The following is a 13,120-nucleotide window of genomic DNA, read 5'->3' as shown; positions in this document are numbered from 1 at the left end:
CACCCGCTCGTTAAACCTAAAACAAACACATTCGTAATCCAGGGCTCCTGAAAAGATTCTTCCTCTTCAAAGCGGAAATTCAAAGGAGAAGGCTTTCACCACAGGTGCGTATGTGAACAAATAAACAAACTGAACATTTATAGGTAGGCTACACATTTAACTTTAAAAATAAGACCGTGGGGGATACAGCAACATTAAAATTCGCAAAAGCAGAAGCAGAACTCAAAACTGAGTTGAGTTTTCATCGGAAGACCAAAAAAAAGAGAAACATTTTAAGAAAGGCCTTTTACCGCTACAACTTGAGGGAGTTGTGTTCTTAGCAAGTTGATGTGAGGTCTTGGGACGACTGTTCGCTGTGCCAACAAAGATGTTTTCACGTTACATCACAAGAAAACTCAGATTTGCATTATTGTCATTAAAGCTTCCATGTTCTGAGCTTGACATGCTTATTTAATGGTTGCTTACGGCAAAGGCAGCTAGCTGCTTCCGTGTTCTACCGCTGCTTGGGGATTTACTCTTGTTTCTGCGTGTGCATTACGATTGAATCAAAACATTGTTTTTTTAAATTACATTTCAAATTCATAAAACATATTTTCCGCTACAGAAGGATTTTTATGTATGTAAAACTTTATTTTAGCTTACATAACATTTGCATAAAGGCTCTGTGCCTTTTGACCTACAACAGGCCATTTTGAATATTCTGAACAGAGCTGAATGACTTCACTTAAGACAGGTGACACAAGCAGATTGTCATTTGTGGGGTCCTGTCAGCTATTTGATGATTTCTATGTGAATATTCCTCAGCCTTGTCTTCCCCAAAATAATAATGATTGCTCCTAAGCACAACATGTCCTGTATCTATTTAAGGGTTGACTTGCTTTCAAGTTGTCTTATTTGACTATGTGAATATATTGGTTAATTGGTGATTGAATTGGAATGCAGTTTGACCTTTCTATTTTTTTGTGAAGTGCTCAGCTTCTATTCACTGTAAAGGGCACTGCAAGTATATCACATATAATCTGGTAGATGGGTTGAATCATTGCCTGTCTATGAACTTGTTCGTCTGACTTGCAGAATTTACCATACTGTACTCTGACCTGATTTAGGAGAAGAAGGGTGAACGGAACATGAACAGTCTGCATTCATATGCAGGACTTTGTGCTGGGATATACTGTATCGGGCCCTTGTAAAACTAGTGGAACGAGGAGGCCACTACAATTTGTGCTGTAGGAGAGCACACACCTCATTTTGGACAACAATGAACTCTACATATTTCAACTTGCAAGAATATTTATTGTGAGAGTGGCATTGTCATCAGCTCTTTTCAAATTATATTTCTTTAGAGCGAGCGAGAGAGAGACGGAGAAAAAGAGACATAGAGAGTGAGCGAGAAAGAGACCTCAGGCACATTCTAGACACTCTTCTTTTTGTTTGTTTGTGTGTGTAAATGCAGTTTTGATGAAATATTTATGTTTCCTTCCAAACTGCCTTGTAAGGTATCTCCCGTCTTTGACTTCTCCATCTGTATCACCTGAGGTAGACATTGTGTATGCAGAGATGTCTGGAGAGATGAGGAGTGCCTGTGCATGCCAAGCTGTCATTTCTGACAGACCTCACGTCTGTAGAGTCTGTAAACCCCTTTTCTTCCCCCCACCCCCCACCCCCTCGCATCCACTCAGATCTGTTTAAAACAGAAAATGTTTAACGGAATACCTCACAGAGTTGGAAACTTCAGTTGCGCATGCATAATATTTGGGCGGGCTGAGGGAAGAAGGCAGACGTTTCGTATCGCGCAGTTCGATCCGCTCCCCTGAAGAACAGGAAGAATGTGCACTCGCAAAAGGCATTTCCTAGCAAGTTTAACGCCACCCCTCTATGTATGTACGTGCATGTACATTTTTTTTCAGTAATGATGGTATTACCAGACATGCTTTCCTGGGCCATTTGACAACTGTTAACACCTTAATGATTTTAACATAGCATATCAATGTGCAATTTTTGGGGCCATTTTACACTGTATATGCATTTCAGACAGATGCTTATTAAGTGCATCATTATCATTAAAATGATAGGTCCATTAAGCACAAACAGGGTGGATAATTAATCACTAGACATAGCTATTCAGAATCTGTTATTTGTCAGATGCACTTAAAAATTGTATTAGTACTATTAAAGACTTGGAAGGGTCTTTGCCAAACTATACTAAAACAAGTCTAGCATTCTCTGCCAGCTGTCATGGATTAAGAGGGTGAGAATACACCAGGATTTTTCTTCTTAATATTTAAGTGCTTGAGCGTTGAAAACAAGCACCCAGACTCTTCTAAAAACAGGTCAAAGTTGGAGTCCTCATTTTTCAAATTGCATGTAGGAGACGTCAACTAGGAATGCTTGACCTCAGCTTGACCTTGAGGTATGACCTCACTGTCTACTGACGCACCATTTAGAATATTGATGAACACTGGCTTGAGTCATCATTTTCATTTCGACTGAAGAGTTTAATCTAGTGTGACAACACAACATAGGTTGAAAGAAACAATCGCGGATCGAAGGCAATCAAAAGTTTGCTGTAGATACTACAGGTTAGCAATTTTTGTTATATAAACGTGCTGGTATCTCCACAGGAAGGGAGGTGGGGGGTTGGGGGGGGGGGCACATTACTTTCCTACTGCTACGTGCAGCTCCAGCATCAATTTTTTTATCCTCAACACAAAGCAGCTGATGTACCCATATTGTGCCGAGCTGTGGCAAGGTCAACAGATTACCCACAATTCATTTTGTTGGTGTGCCTTGCCTTCTTTTTGCCTTTCTTAATTAGTTTGGCCTTCCATTTCCATTCCACTTTGCAGTGAAACAGTGCAGAGCCGTTATTCGGATGAGCCGCCATGCTAGGAACTCCTCAGGTTAAGCGCACGATGTGGCAGGTGGACAGGAAGCACGTGCGAGTTAGCCGGAGCGGAGACAAAACCATGATGAAAGCTTTTTTTTTCCCCGCCCGGGGACAGCTGACAAGACAATGGCATTTATCCCGCATGTTGCTTCTTTCATGAGTAATCTATGCGCGATATATTTTGCGCGCGTCTGCGGACCCGCGCGTACGTATGGGCGCACGCACCCGTGAGAGCGATTGTTTAAAGAAAGGGACAAGGGCTGGTGCGTGTATGAGCGTGCGTATGTTTTTTCACAAAACGAGAGTTAGTGCATTTGTCTCATCCGCCCCCCCCACCCCCCTCCTCCTCCTCCTCCTCCTCCTACTCTGTCTATAAAGGCTGCTTGAAAAAAAATTAGCCCAGGGAGGTATGAATGTCATAAAAACCGGGTTGGGAATTGTTGGTGTCAGTCAATAAATCAGTCAGATTTTAATTACCAGGGATGTGATGAGGAGCAGTGACAGGCACCAGGTTTGTGGGTTAACATTCCTTCTGGGCCGGACTCTACCAAACCTTGACAGAGCAGGGGGGGGGAATAGAGGTTGGACTCAAGAACATACCATTTTTGGTACATGTTTAAGAGCTTGGGGAGTCTGTGAAAGTAGTCACAGGAGTGCAATTCACTAACAGTGCAGGGACATTTTAATCTACCCACCTTTATTAACTCAATTTTGAGTACTTAGAATAATCTGTGTCACATACTCCATTGTACTCTGAATATGTTAACCCCCCTTGCCCTTTTGTAAGCCTACGAACGGAGGAAAGTGAGAAGGTGGTTGCAGTCTGGTGATATGATTAGGGAGTGCAGGAAAATGGGAAATGAAATGTAAAATGGTGCACTGCTGGTATAATCAGGAAAATATGAAGGCCTTTCTCCCTTGTCTCTCCCAAGTCCTGTATCTGTTACTAATGAAGATGATGAGCTTGCTTAAAGCAGAAGATGATAATGATAACAACAGTGATAATTCTGGGGAGGAAGTTGATGTTTATAAGGATGAAGGATTGCAGATGTAGAAGAATAAGTTTAAACTTTGGTGTTTCTAGAGTAGATGAGTGAGTGTGTGTATGTATGTGTGCTATAACGATAAGGTTGAAGACGACTAATGAAAAAGGTGAAAGTTTGTTGCTGGTAGAGCAGGTTTACACGTGCAGGGGTGTATGGGTACAGTCACAAACGCTTGTGTGTGTGTGTGTGTGTGTTTGTGTTAAGGGTGGATAACCCAGCTTTAGGGGCCCACCGTTTCCTCCCCTGTCTCTTTAAATCTGCTTCTCTCCACCCTGCAGAAATGTGTGCCTCTGATGGATGGCACAATGGAGTCATCCATAAAAGGCCAGCGGAGGAATCACACTCATTTGCATACTGTAATTATTCTCCCAATCAGGCCACCTTTACTGCTGCCAGAATATCTACTGTCAGCATCACCCTATAGATCACAGATGAGAAGCCAACCCACTGGAGGACAGTAACTGTTAGAAGCTGGCGGGGAGTCTCTGACAGTCACCTCCCCCACCACTCGCACCCTCCACCCCCACACCCGCCTTGGTTATGGGGAGACAGAGAGCAGATGAGTCTTACTTTAGGGGGGCCAGCATGCACCCGGATCCAAATCTCTATGGTAATCCGAGTTTCTCAGGACCAGTTAGCCAGCAAACTCACATTTAGGCAGATAGGGGAGGGAAAGTGATAACAGTTGAACAATAGCGATCTACACAGTATTATCACCGTGACAACCAGGAGGAAGGGAAAGTCCTCACTAAATTAACTTCTATTCAGTTACACGTAATCAGGCGAGGGGTGAAATATCCATTAATAGAGATGTAAAAATTGACGGACTTCTGCAAACACAGCGTTGACAGCAGCCACTTGTTGTATTGAAGGAAACCTAAAGTGTACCAAGCTAAGCAGAGAGAGGTGCCGGTGTATCACCTGACACAGTGTCTTTGGAATGATCAAACGCAATTGCGTAAAGACCAGCAAAAATGGCGTGTGCAGTCCAAATAAGAAATGTTTCTATTAGAATGCTACTGAAAATTTACCTTGGAGTGAGAAAAACACTGAAAACACCCACCTATGGCAAGTGCTTCCTAATTGCTTTGTTGGTGAAAAGTGGCATAATGTGATTAGCTGGATTGCATAGTGGCCTTTATTCAGATGCATGGCCTGTTAGTGGTATGGGAATGTTGCTATGGTGTGACCAGAGCTTCATTCTCAGCTCTGGGATGACAGCGAAGAATACATAAATTATAGCAATATTCTCAGAGTTTGTATTTTAGGTGAATTGGATGGACTTTGGAGGTCCACTAAATCCCTATACCCTGGAGTAAAATGCAAAGTGTGAACTTACTAGATAAAAGAATAGTAGTATGTAAATAAATGGATGTCATCCTAATTGATATTTTGGAAGGGAAACAAAATCCCTCCATAGTATATTTGATTTTGGCTCTCACCATGCTGTGAAGAGTGCGATAAATTATGGACAACAGACTGATCTGTGTTCAGACTTATTGATTTTGTCAGAGTTAATGGGATAATTGCATTCGGTTATCACCTGCATTGTTTTTAATTGTCAAATAATACAGCCTAGGCTTTTGTTGATGCAACATCTGTTACTATAAACTATGAGGGCTGGTGCTGCTATGCAGTGAACAGATACCTTGACCGACTTTCCTCGAACGCAGATCTGCATATGTTCGCACACAAACACACATGGCTGTATGTACGCATACACACACACACACACACAGAGAGACACGTGCGTGCACGCACACATATATAACTGTCAAGATTTAATACAGGTGCACTGATGCTTAAATTGTAGTATTGTATTAAATATATTTCAATACTGGTCAATACATGAAAAGTAATTCTGGCATGTACAAACAGTATTTATCGTGAATTATCTGCTAATGTTAGATTTATATATTCTAGGATTTTTGAATGTGAAAAGTGGAAATACATGCATTGGAAATACAGTTAAACTGTAATGGAATGTAAATATGAAATAAAACAAGTGGTCCCTTATTAAAAAACAGGATGTTTGCACAAGTTCAGCTGAACAGACAGCGTTTACTGCAGCAGTCGCAGCTGTAAACCGTGCGCAGCGTCTGAGAGGAGAGGTTAAGCGTGATGTCTGCCGAGCGGCTGGCTTTGCAGCGCGCAGTCCGGACCCTTCCTCTTTCCGCCGGCCGCAGAATCGCCCCGCGTTCCTGCCGTCGTGTGTTTACTGGCACGGTGTTTTATTAGGAGGGCCCGCTCCCAGCCGCCCGCCGGCTCGCCGTCACGTGACTGGCACTCGTGAAGCGCCGCGGAGCTCTGTTTGCATTCCTCATTGGCTAAAAATTTGTCAGAGAGGACAGGCATTAAAGCTGTCACCGCTGATGAGGATCAGATGTTTGATTTCAAACAGCAGAAAGCAAACACTTCTGGTCCAGCTTCATTACCCAAACCCCCAAACCCCCCCTCCCCCCCACCCCTCCCCTCGCCAACCCCCGCTTTCCGCCCCGGATCCACGGCCTCCCTCCCTCCCTCCCTCCCTCCCTCCCTCCCTCCCTGCCTTTGTCTGCTTCATCACGCCGCTTCTCCAGGCAAGGCCTGGCTCTGAGCCTCCGCTAAATTACGCCTTACACGTTTCGCGGAGGGCAAACTGTCACATCGTGGCGTGTAAAAAAACTCGGCCTGTCATCGGTCTAATTCACGCCTCGGCTCCGCTCGTCTCCTTAACGAGCTCGTAGGCTGAGAGCGAGCGGAGACGTTCTGAGAGATCCGTGCCACAAACGGCGGGCCTTAATATCGAGCGTCTGTACCTTTCCCTTTGGCGGGAATGAGATCACTTCCTGTTCTGTGTTGTGCCCACTCAGCTCTGCGCGCGCCCATCTCACCGTGTCCCGCATGTTTTGTGTTGTGATGGGATGGAAGAGTATTCTGAGGAAAGAACACCTGCAACTACTGCTAGCATTCACATGTCATGGCTGTCTGTGTTGCATACCCAATATTTAAAATGCATCGCACATACAGAGAAAATATATCAGTGTGGGCGTTGAACGTTACTTGACATTACTAAAAACCAGCCCACTTCTCTGTGGGATGTAAACTTGGTGAAAAACATATATGGAAAGTAATGAAAACCTTTTTTAAGTGAAACACTTGTACTTGATTTAATTTTGCAAAAAAAAAACATAGGGACTTTAACAAAATTACCAAAGCACCCAGGTGCATTGCGCTGAATTTAAAATAAGACTTCAGCATGTGTTGTATGCTGTGAAATTACTTTGTGAACACTCTGGCACTGAGAAGCATAATGTGTTTGCTGCAATATGTCACACCAGCCTGTGTGACTCTCAACCTCCCTTAAGTAAGGTGTATTAAACATAGAAAATCCAAACATGAAAGAATATTTTAAATGTGCAGTATGCAAACATAAATGACATATATTTGAACATAATGCAGACTGTATATCCATTAATTTTATGGAGATTTTGATGATTTCAATATGCATGTGATATATATTTCAATATATATACCATGTGTAAATATGCTCATATTTGATTCTTTGCCATATGGGCAAACTGCTTTTTCATTCGGGTATCTTTCCCCTTCTAATGTGTCTGTGGTTTCAGACATCCAGTTCTGAGCATGAAGTGGCAACACAGTTTACGCAGACCAGGGAACATACTGCTCTTCTCTTCCCTTTCTGTGCTACAGCGCCCCCTATCCTCAGATCACCCTGCCAGCATTTCACAACAGAGAAAAAACAGAGAGGAGGATAACACATGCCCTACATACAAATCCCTGTGAGACTATGAAAATCTCTCAGCTTCTTACAGTAGTTGTTTTGTCATGTTTTATATCGTTCTACTAATAAAACGCAAGTCCTTTACTAAAGACTCCCAGTCCCCGAAGAGCTTTGTTCTAAATGCACTGCAAATGCGAGAGTTTGCCTTCAAAACTTGTTTTTTTCCCCCCTCCATTGTTAACCACAGGCAGTTTTTTTTTTTTTTTTGTAAGTGAACCGAGAAACAGTATTTTATATGCATATTAATAACAACATAAAAATCAGCCAGATGGTAAATTTGGCTGCCCCTTGTCATTCAGTGGATATACAGCTCGTCCTGGAGAGGAAAGGCTCACGAGCGGCGGTCATATGTTGGGGGGGGCTGTGTCGTGGTCGTCCCACGCTCGAGTCAGTTCGGTTCGCGCCCGAGTTTCGGCGCGCGGCTAACGCGCGGGTTAAGTGAGATGCATGGTGTCGTGCGCGGCCTGGACGCACGAAGCTAAAGGCACCTTCCGGATGGCTCCCTGCCAAAGCGTGTTCCTGACAGCGAGCCACGCGCGGGACTTCACCCAAAAGAGACGACTCCATCTCCCTCATCCATATGCACGGGGCCTCTGAGGACAGAGCCGTCAGGGGAGGCCCTGAGATCAGGGCGAGATAAAACAAACATGGGTGTGACACCCAGGCCCTTTGCTGACATTTCTAAAATCCTTTTCACGTTTTAAATTCCTGATTATTCGAATATTGCCCTCATTCAGAAATACTGTGATTTTGGACAACAGCCGGCTTCATATTACCATAACAGTCTTCACCCTCTGAGCGCCGCACAAATGCGCACACACACACACACACACACAATTGCACTTCCCCAGAGTGACCCATTTGTGTTTCAGTGCAACCTGCATCTGTTAAGCAATGGAATCTGTGAAGTAATGAACCAGGATAGAATGACAGAATGGGCGAATGGTGTCTGTGTATGTGTGTGTGTGGGGGTGGGGTCGCTCATATCATTCAGAGATGATAATAAACTATATACATCCATTAAAAAATAAATTCACTTCCATACTGTAAGTCAACAGCTCAAGAATCAATAAGGTGCTTGTGTCCTTGAGATTAAGGCCTAAAAATGTACACACAGACTGGTCAGACCATTTCAAACTGAAATTAAAATGAACCATAAGTCTTATTCAGGTATTAGAGTAGATGCTGGGGCCCATGACACCAAATGTGTTTCTCTTTTAACAAAAATAGGCCACCATTTCAAACTGTATCTCATTGGTGCACAGGCTGTCATGTCTATCTGTTGTCTGTCGGCTTAGTCAATTTGAAACTCAAAAGGATTTATTTTGAATGAGGACTATTTTTTTTATTATGGATCATCCACAAAAGCCTTAATTGTAGCCCCACTTCAGACAGCCACTCACTTACACTTGATAAGTCTTTGATATCCAGCGCTTCACTAATTGTAGTCTCCGCAGTACATCCATCTTTTTTCAATTTCCTGATAATTAGCCTCTAACTCTTTCATCTGTCTTTTCCAGCGCACTAAATCTCCTTCTTTAATGAAAGTTCTTCTGCACCCAGCAAGGTTGACAAAAATTCCAACCCCATCCTTTCAGCAGCCAGTGTCCTGTAAGAAATGGAATAATGTTCACCTACAGTTTACCCGAACCGGGATTGAAAATGACTTCTGTTAAACCTGTTTGCAACTCGAAGCTACGACAGAGCATACCTGAAATTCAGAAACACAAAACAATGCAATGATATGCACAGTATTGTGTAAGGTACACGGTACACAGTACTCTTGTTTATGATTGGGCTTTTCTCATGTTAATGGCATATTTTGGACTGACCACTTGATGTTCTTTATTTAATGTTTGAGTTATTACTAAACGTCTTTTCTTTTTGAATGAATTGAATATATTATAACCTTAAATATATTGAACAGTTAAGTCAGTTTGGTTTGAGGCGTGATTGAGTCACCCCCTAATTCGTTTAAAAGGCTTATGACGCTGTTAACATTTGCGCCCTTTTTCAGGCCTGTTAAGATAAGCTTGTTATTATTACACATTTTTTGAATATGTTTAGATTGTGATTGTACACACTGATATGATATATTGCTACAAAAGAATCTGCAGAAATTCTTAAAACTCCAGAAATTCTATGGCAAGCATTTAGAAAATTGTTAAAACACTGAGATAGACAAGCAGGACAGAACTAGTGATATTAAAAATAGGCTATTATAAAAGAGAAATACGTTTCTGTTTGCAATAAGTCAGCATAAAGTGAAGCTGTTTTGTTGATATTTATTCATGAAGTATTAATAATTAGAGACAATTCCTTTCAAATGATTTCTATTGATGATACTTAGCATACTATCATCAGAACTCCACAGTGCCATAATCTGTAGTGGTGAAGCCAAGAATTGCACCTTTTGTCCACCCTACAGCAGTGTTGATTGGCTGCCATTATTCTTTACTGCAGTGCAGTGCAGCATCAGCAGTGCTTTCTGAGAAAAGACCTGGAGATGCTATCTCCTCTGCTGACACCTGCGTGTCACACGCGAAAATAAACAAAAACATAAATAAAGGACGTGCAAAAAAAAAAAAAAAAAATCACATCGGAATCGATTTTTCAATGATGCTCATTGTTTAGATAAGGAGTCATACGTTCCTAATGATCTCATCGCTCTGGGAGGGGTTGAGTTATTTCACACCCCGCGAAACGTGGCGGTGTTTTAAAAGGGGAAGCTGCAGTTTTATTGCTAAGTGGGTTTCAACGCGGTAAAGTGCCTGGGGGCTGTGGTTAACGGGGTCATTTAGAGAGGATGGGAGATCAATACAGATAGGTGGAAGAGAGGTGCATCTTTGTCACTGTGATGTGCAGTTAGAGCCTGATTGTTCTGGGTATCGAGCGTACGACGGACAGAGCTAGGCCCAGCCTAATTTCTTTACTTGTAATATACCTTCCTCTATTGCAATCACGCTTCACCCTACTTCTACAACAGGAAAAGGCTAAATTGTGTCGACACCTTTTTTTGTTAATTGAATTTAAAAGAATGCATACAGTGTAAATGCATTTTTAAAAATATCCATGCTGCATATCACTCCTGTATCAACCAGAATAGTGTATCCAAAAACCTCTAAGTTTCTTATATTGCTGTTGGATGGACGAGCAAAATAGTGATTTTAAAAATGAGGCATATGCAAAAATGAATGAATAAATAAATAAATAAATAAACAGTATGGCCAAAGTGATTCTGAAGCCCACAGGTGAGTGTAAACCCAGGATGTTTACTGTGAGGAGTTTTTATTTTTCCTCCCTTTCCTCCCTTTTGTTTTCCTGTTTCATTGAAGTTCCCAGAATTGCCTGGGGCCTCTCTCCTGGCAAGCCCAGGATGGTGCCATAGTCTTCCTTCAGGAGTCAATTAGGCATGCAAGACGTGCCAATCAAGGCTCGCCCAGCGTGACGCGTGCGAAGGCGGGCGGGAGGGAGGGCTCCTTTCAGAGGCCGTGACACAGACTTCTCACAGCATTACAAACGTTAAACATGATTTCTGACACACGCCGAACCCCAGCCACTGCAGGTATGTGAATGAAAATAAGACCCCCCCCCCCCCACCCCCTTTTGAGTCTTTTTTTTCCCGCCATCTTCCTTTGACGCAAACTGTCTTACCACTGTCCACCAACAGATGGCAGGCTTCTTAGATTCGATAGAAGAAAAGGTCTAGAGAAGTGATTTTCCTTAATAAACATTTGTGCTTAATTTTGACTCATAAGTAAATACACACATTTATTTTAAAACACAGTTTGGCAAGTTAATTTTAGTGATTGTTGAATTTGTCAACCAGAGTTTTGAAGAAAAAAACAGAAGATATGTTATTTAATTGTGAGTGAAAGAAACTATGTTAATAGCAGGTTAAAGAACAAATGCTGAATCACTCTGGGCCAGTGTCTTGCATTTGTGACATTTGTAAACTAAAAGATCTATTCCATAGTTTTTTTCTTACAAAAAAAGTGAACATGGCAATTTTAGTATTGCAGATATGTTAAGTGCTCATTGAACAGTTGTACGTTTCACAGAAAAAGATTTCTACTACGGCTGAGTGATTTAAAAAAATAAAATAAATGTGCAGCAGAAACATGTTTTTTTGTCTTGCCAGTTCTCATTTACGAGCCAGTGTTTGCACTGGTTGTAAATTAAAAAGAGAAAAAAAAATATCTCCATTCCCATCCTGCTCCATCGAGGTGGAATGTCACATATTTTGTTTTTCAACGTCTTTATAGTTCTGCAGGGATGTGGGAGGCGTATCAAATAACCGCACGCTGGGCCTCGGCCAGCATTTCGCTCATCTATCACGTCTGGGGGCGACCGCACCGAACAACTGGAGGTCAGCTTTTTCTCCTCTGCGTCTGTCACTCCGGGCCCTGGGCTCTCCAGCCAATCATAGAAGCTTTCCCCATGATTCACTGGGTGTGGTGTGTCCCAATACTGAGACAGGAGGAGGTACTGTTTTTTTGAAGAATGCTATATTTACTTATACTCTACTAAAAAACATATAGAGTGTCATGAAAGGTGAAGCAAAAACCATTTCCTGTTTTTGTACTGTGTCATATTCATTGAGTGTATTTGTGTAATTTCAGGTTGCAGTTCAAAGTTGTTGTGGAACGCAAACAAACTATGTACTAACAAACTGCTAATGACAATTTATGAAACTGGTGCCAGAGATGTAATCAGGCTAAATAAAGCTAAAGCAGAACATTTTGCCAGCAATTCAGTTTTGATATTCAGGCTGTCATTTGAGGGTGTGTATGAACTTATGCTGAGCGCTACCTTGGAAAAGTGGGAGTAGGAGACGTTGTCATTGCAACAACACCTTAACTTACCTGAGTTCATCTAAGTCATACAGTATGTGTGCATATGGATATTTAACAATTATGAAATAAATAAACTGTAGTGGTCTGTAACTGAGTTGTATTAAATTCATGGTAGTTCCTTCTTAATTGATTTCTATTTTTTACAAAGTAGTATCTTGACTAGAATGTCAGAAAACATAAGTGTGTCTTGCCATAAAATACCTGGGTAGGTTAATTTGACTGTTTTGACTGACAGTTGGTTTGTACCTTTTAACTCTGATTCTGGTTCAATGACAGAGGATGCCTTCAATTCCACTGTGACATTCAGACCAGACTGCTATAAAAAATTAATACATGATTTTATTTGAAAATAAGTGTTATTGCCCATGTCTTTTTCATCAATCCATATCATGTTTTTACGCATTAGAAAAACTGGCTGCTCTTTTTCACCATAATAATATTTTCCACTTATTTTAAGGATGCATATTTGAGAGAATGTGATAGTGTAGTGGTGTTTGGGAAGAAGGAACATGGTCCAGACAGAAAATCTTTTGGTGAAATACAC

The 13,120-nt window shown here is 41.8% G+C and overlaps 1 long non-coding RNA gene across 2 annotated transcripts; it reads left to right on the top strand.

Moving 5' to 3' along the window:
- The first annotated feature begins 16 nt into the window (after window positions 1-16).
- LOC118223679 lies at window positions 17-12,865 on the top strand. 2 transcript variants are annotated; one of them, XR_004764479.1, is made up of 4 exons: window positions 17-104; window positions 11,056-11,285; window positions 11,986-12,089; window positions 12,343-12,865. It is a non-coding gene; the product is annotated as an uncharacterized LOC118223679 (long non-coding RNA). The 2 variants fall into 2 exon arrangements; XR_004764478.1 differs by lacking the exon at window positions 12,343-12,865 and having other exon boundaries at window positions 11,986-12,199.
- The last annotated feature ends 255 nt before the right edge of the window (window positions 12,866-13,120 follow it).

This window comes from Anguilla anguilla, chromosome 1 (genome assembly GCF_013347855.1).
Source record: "Anguilla anguilla isolate fAngAng1 chromosome 1, fAngAng1.pri, whole genome shotgun sequence".
NCBI lineage: Eukaryota > Metazoa > Chordata > Actinopteri > Anguilliformes > Anguillidae > Anguilla > Anguilla anguilla.
This window is presented reverse-complemented; position numbering and strand designations above follow the sequence as displayed.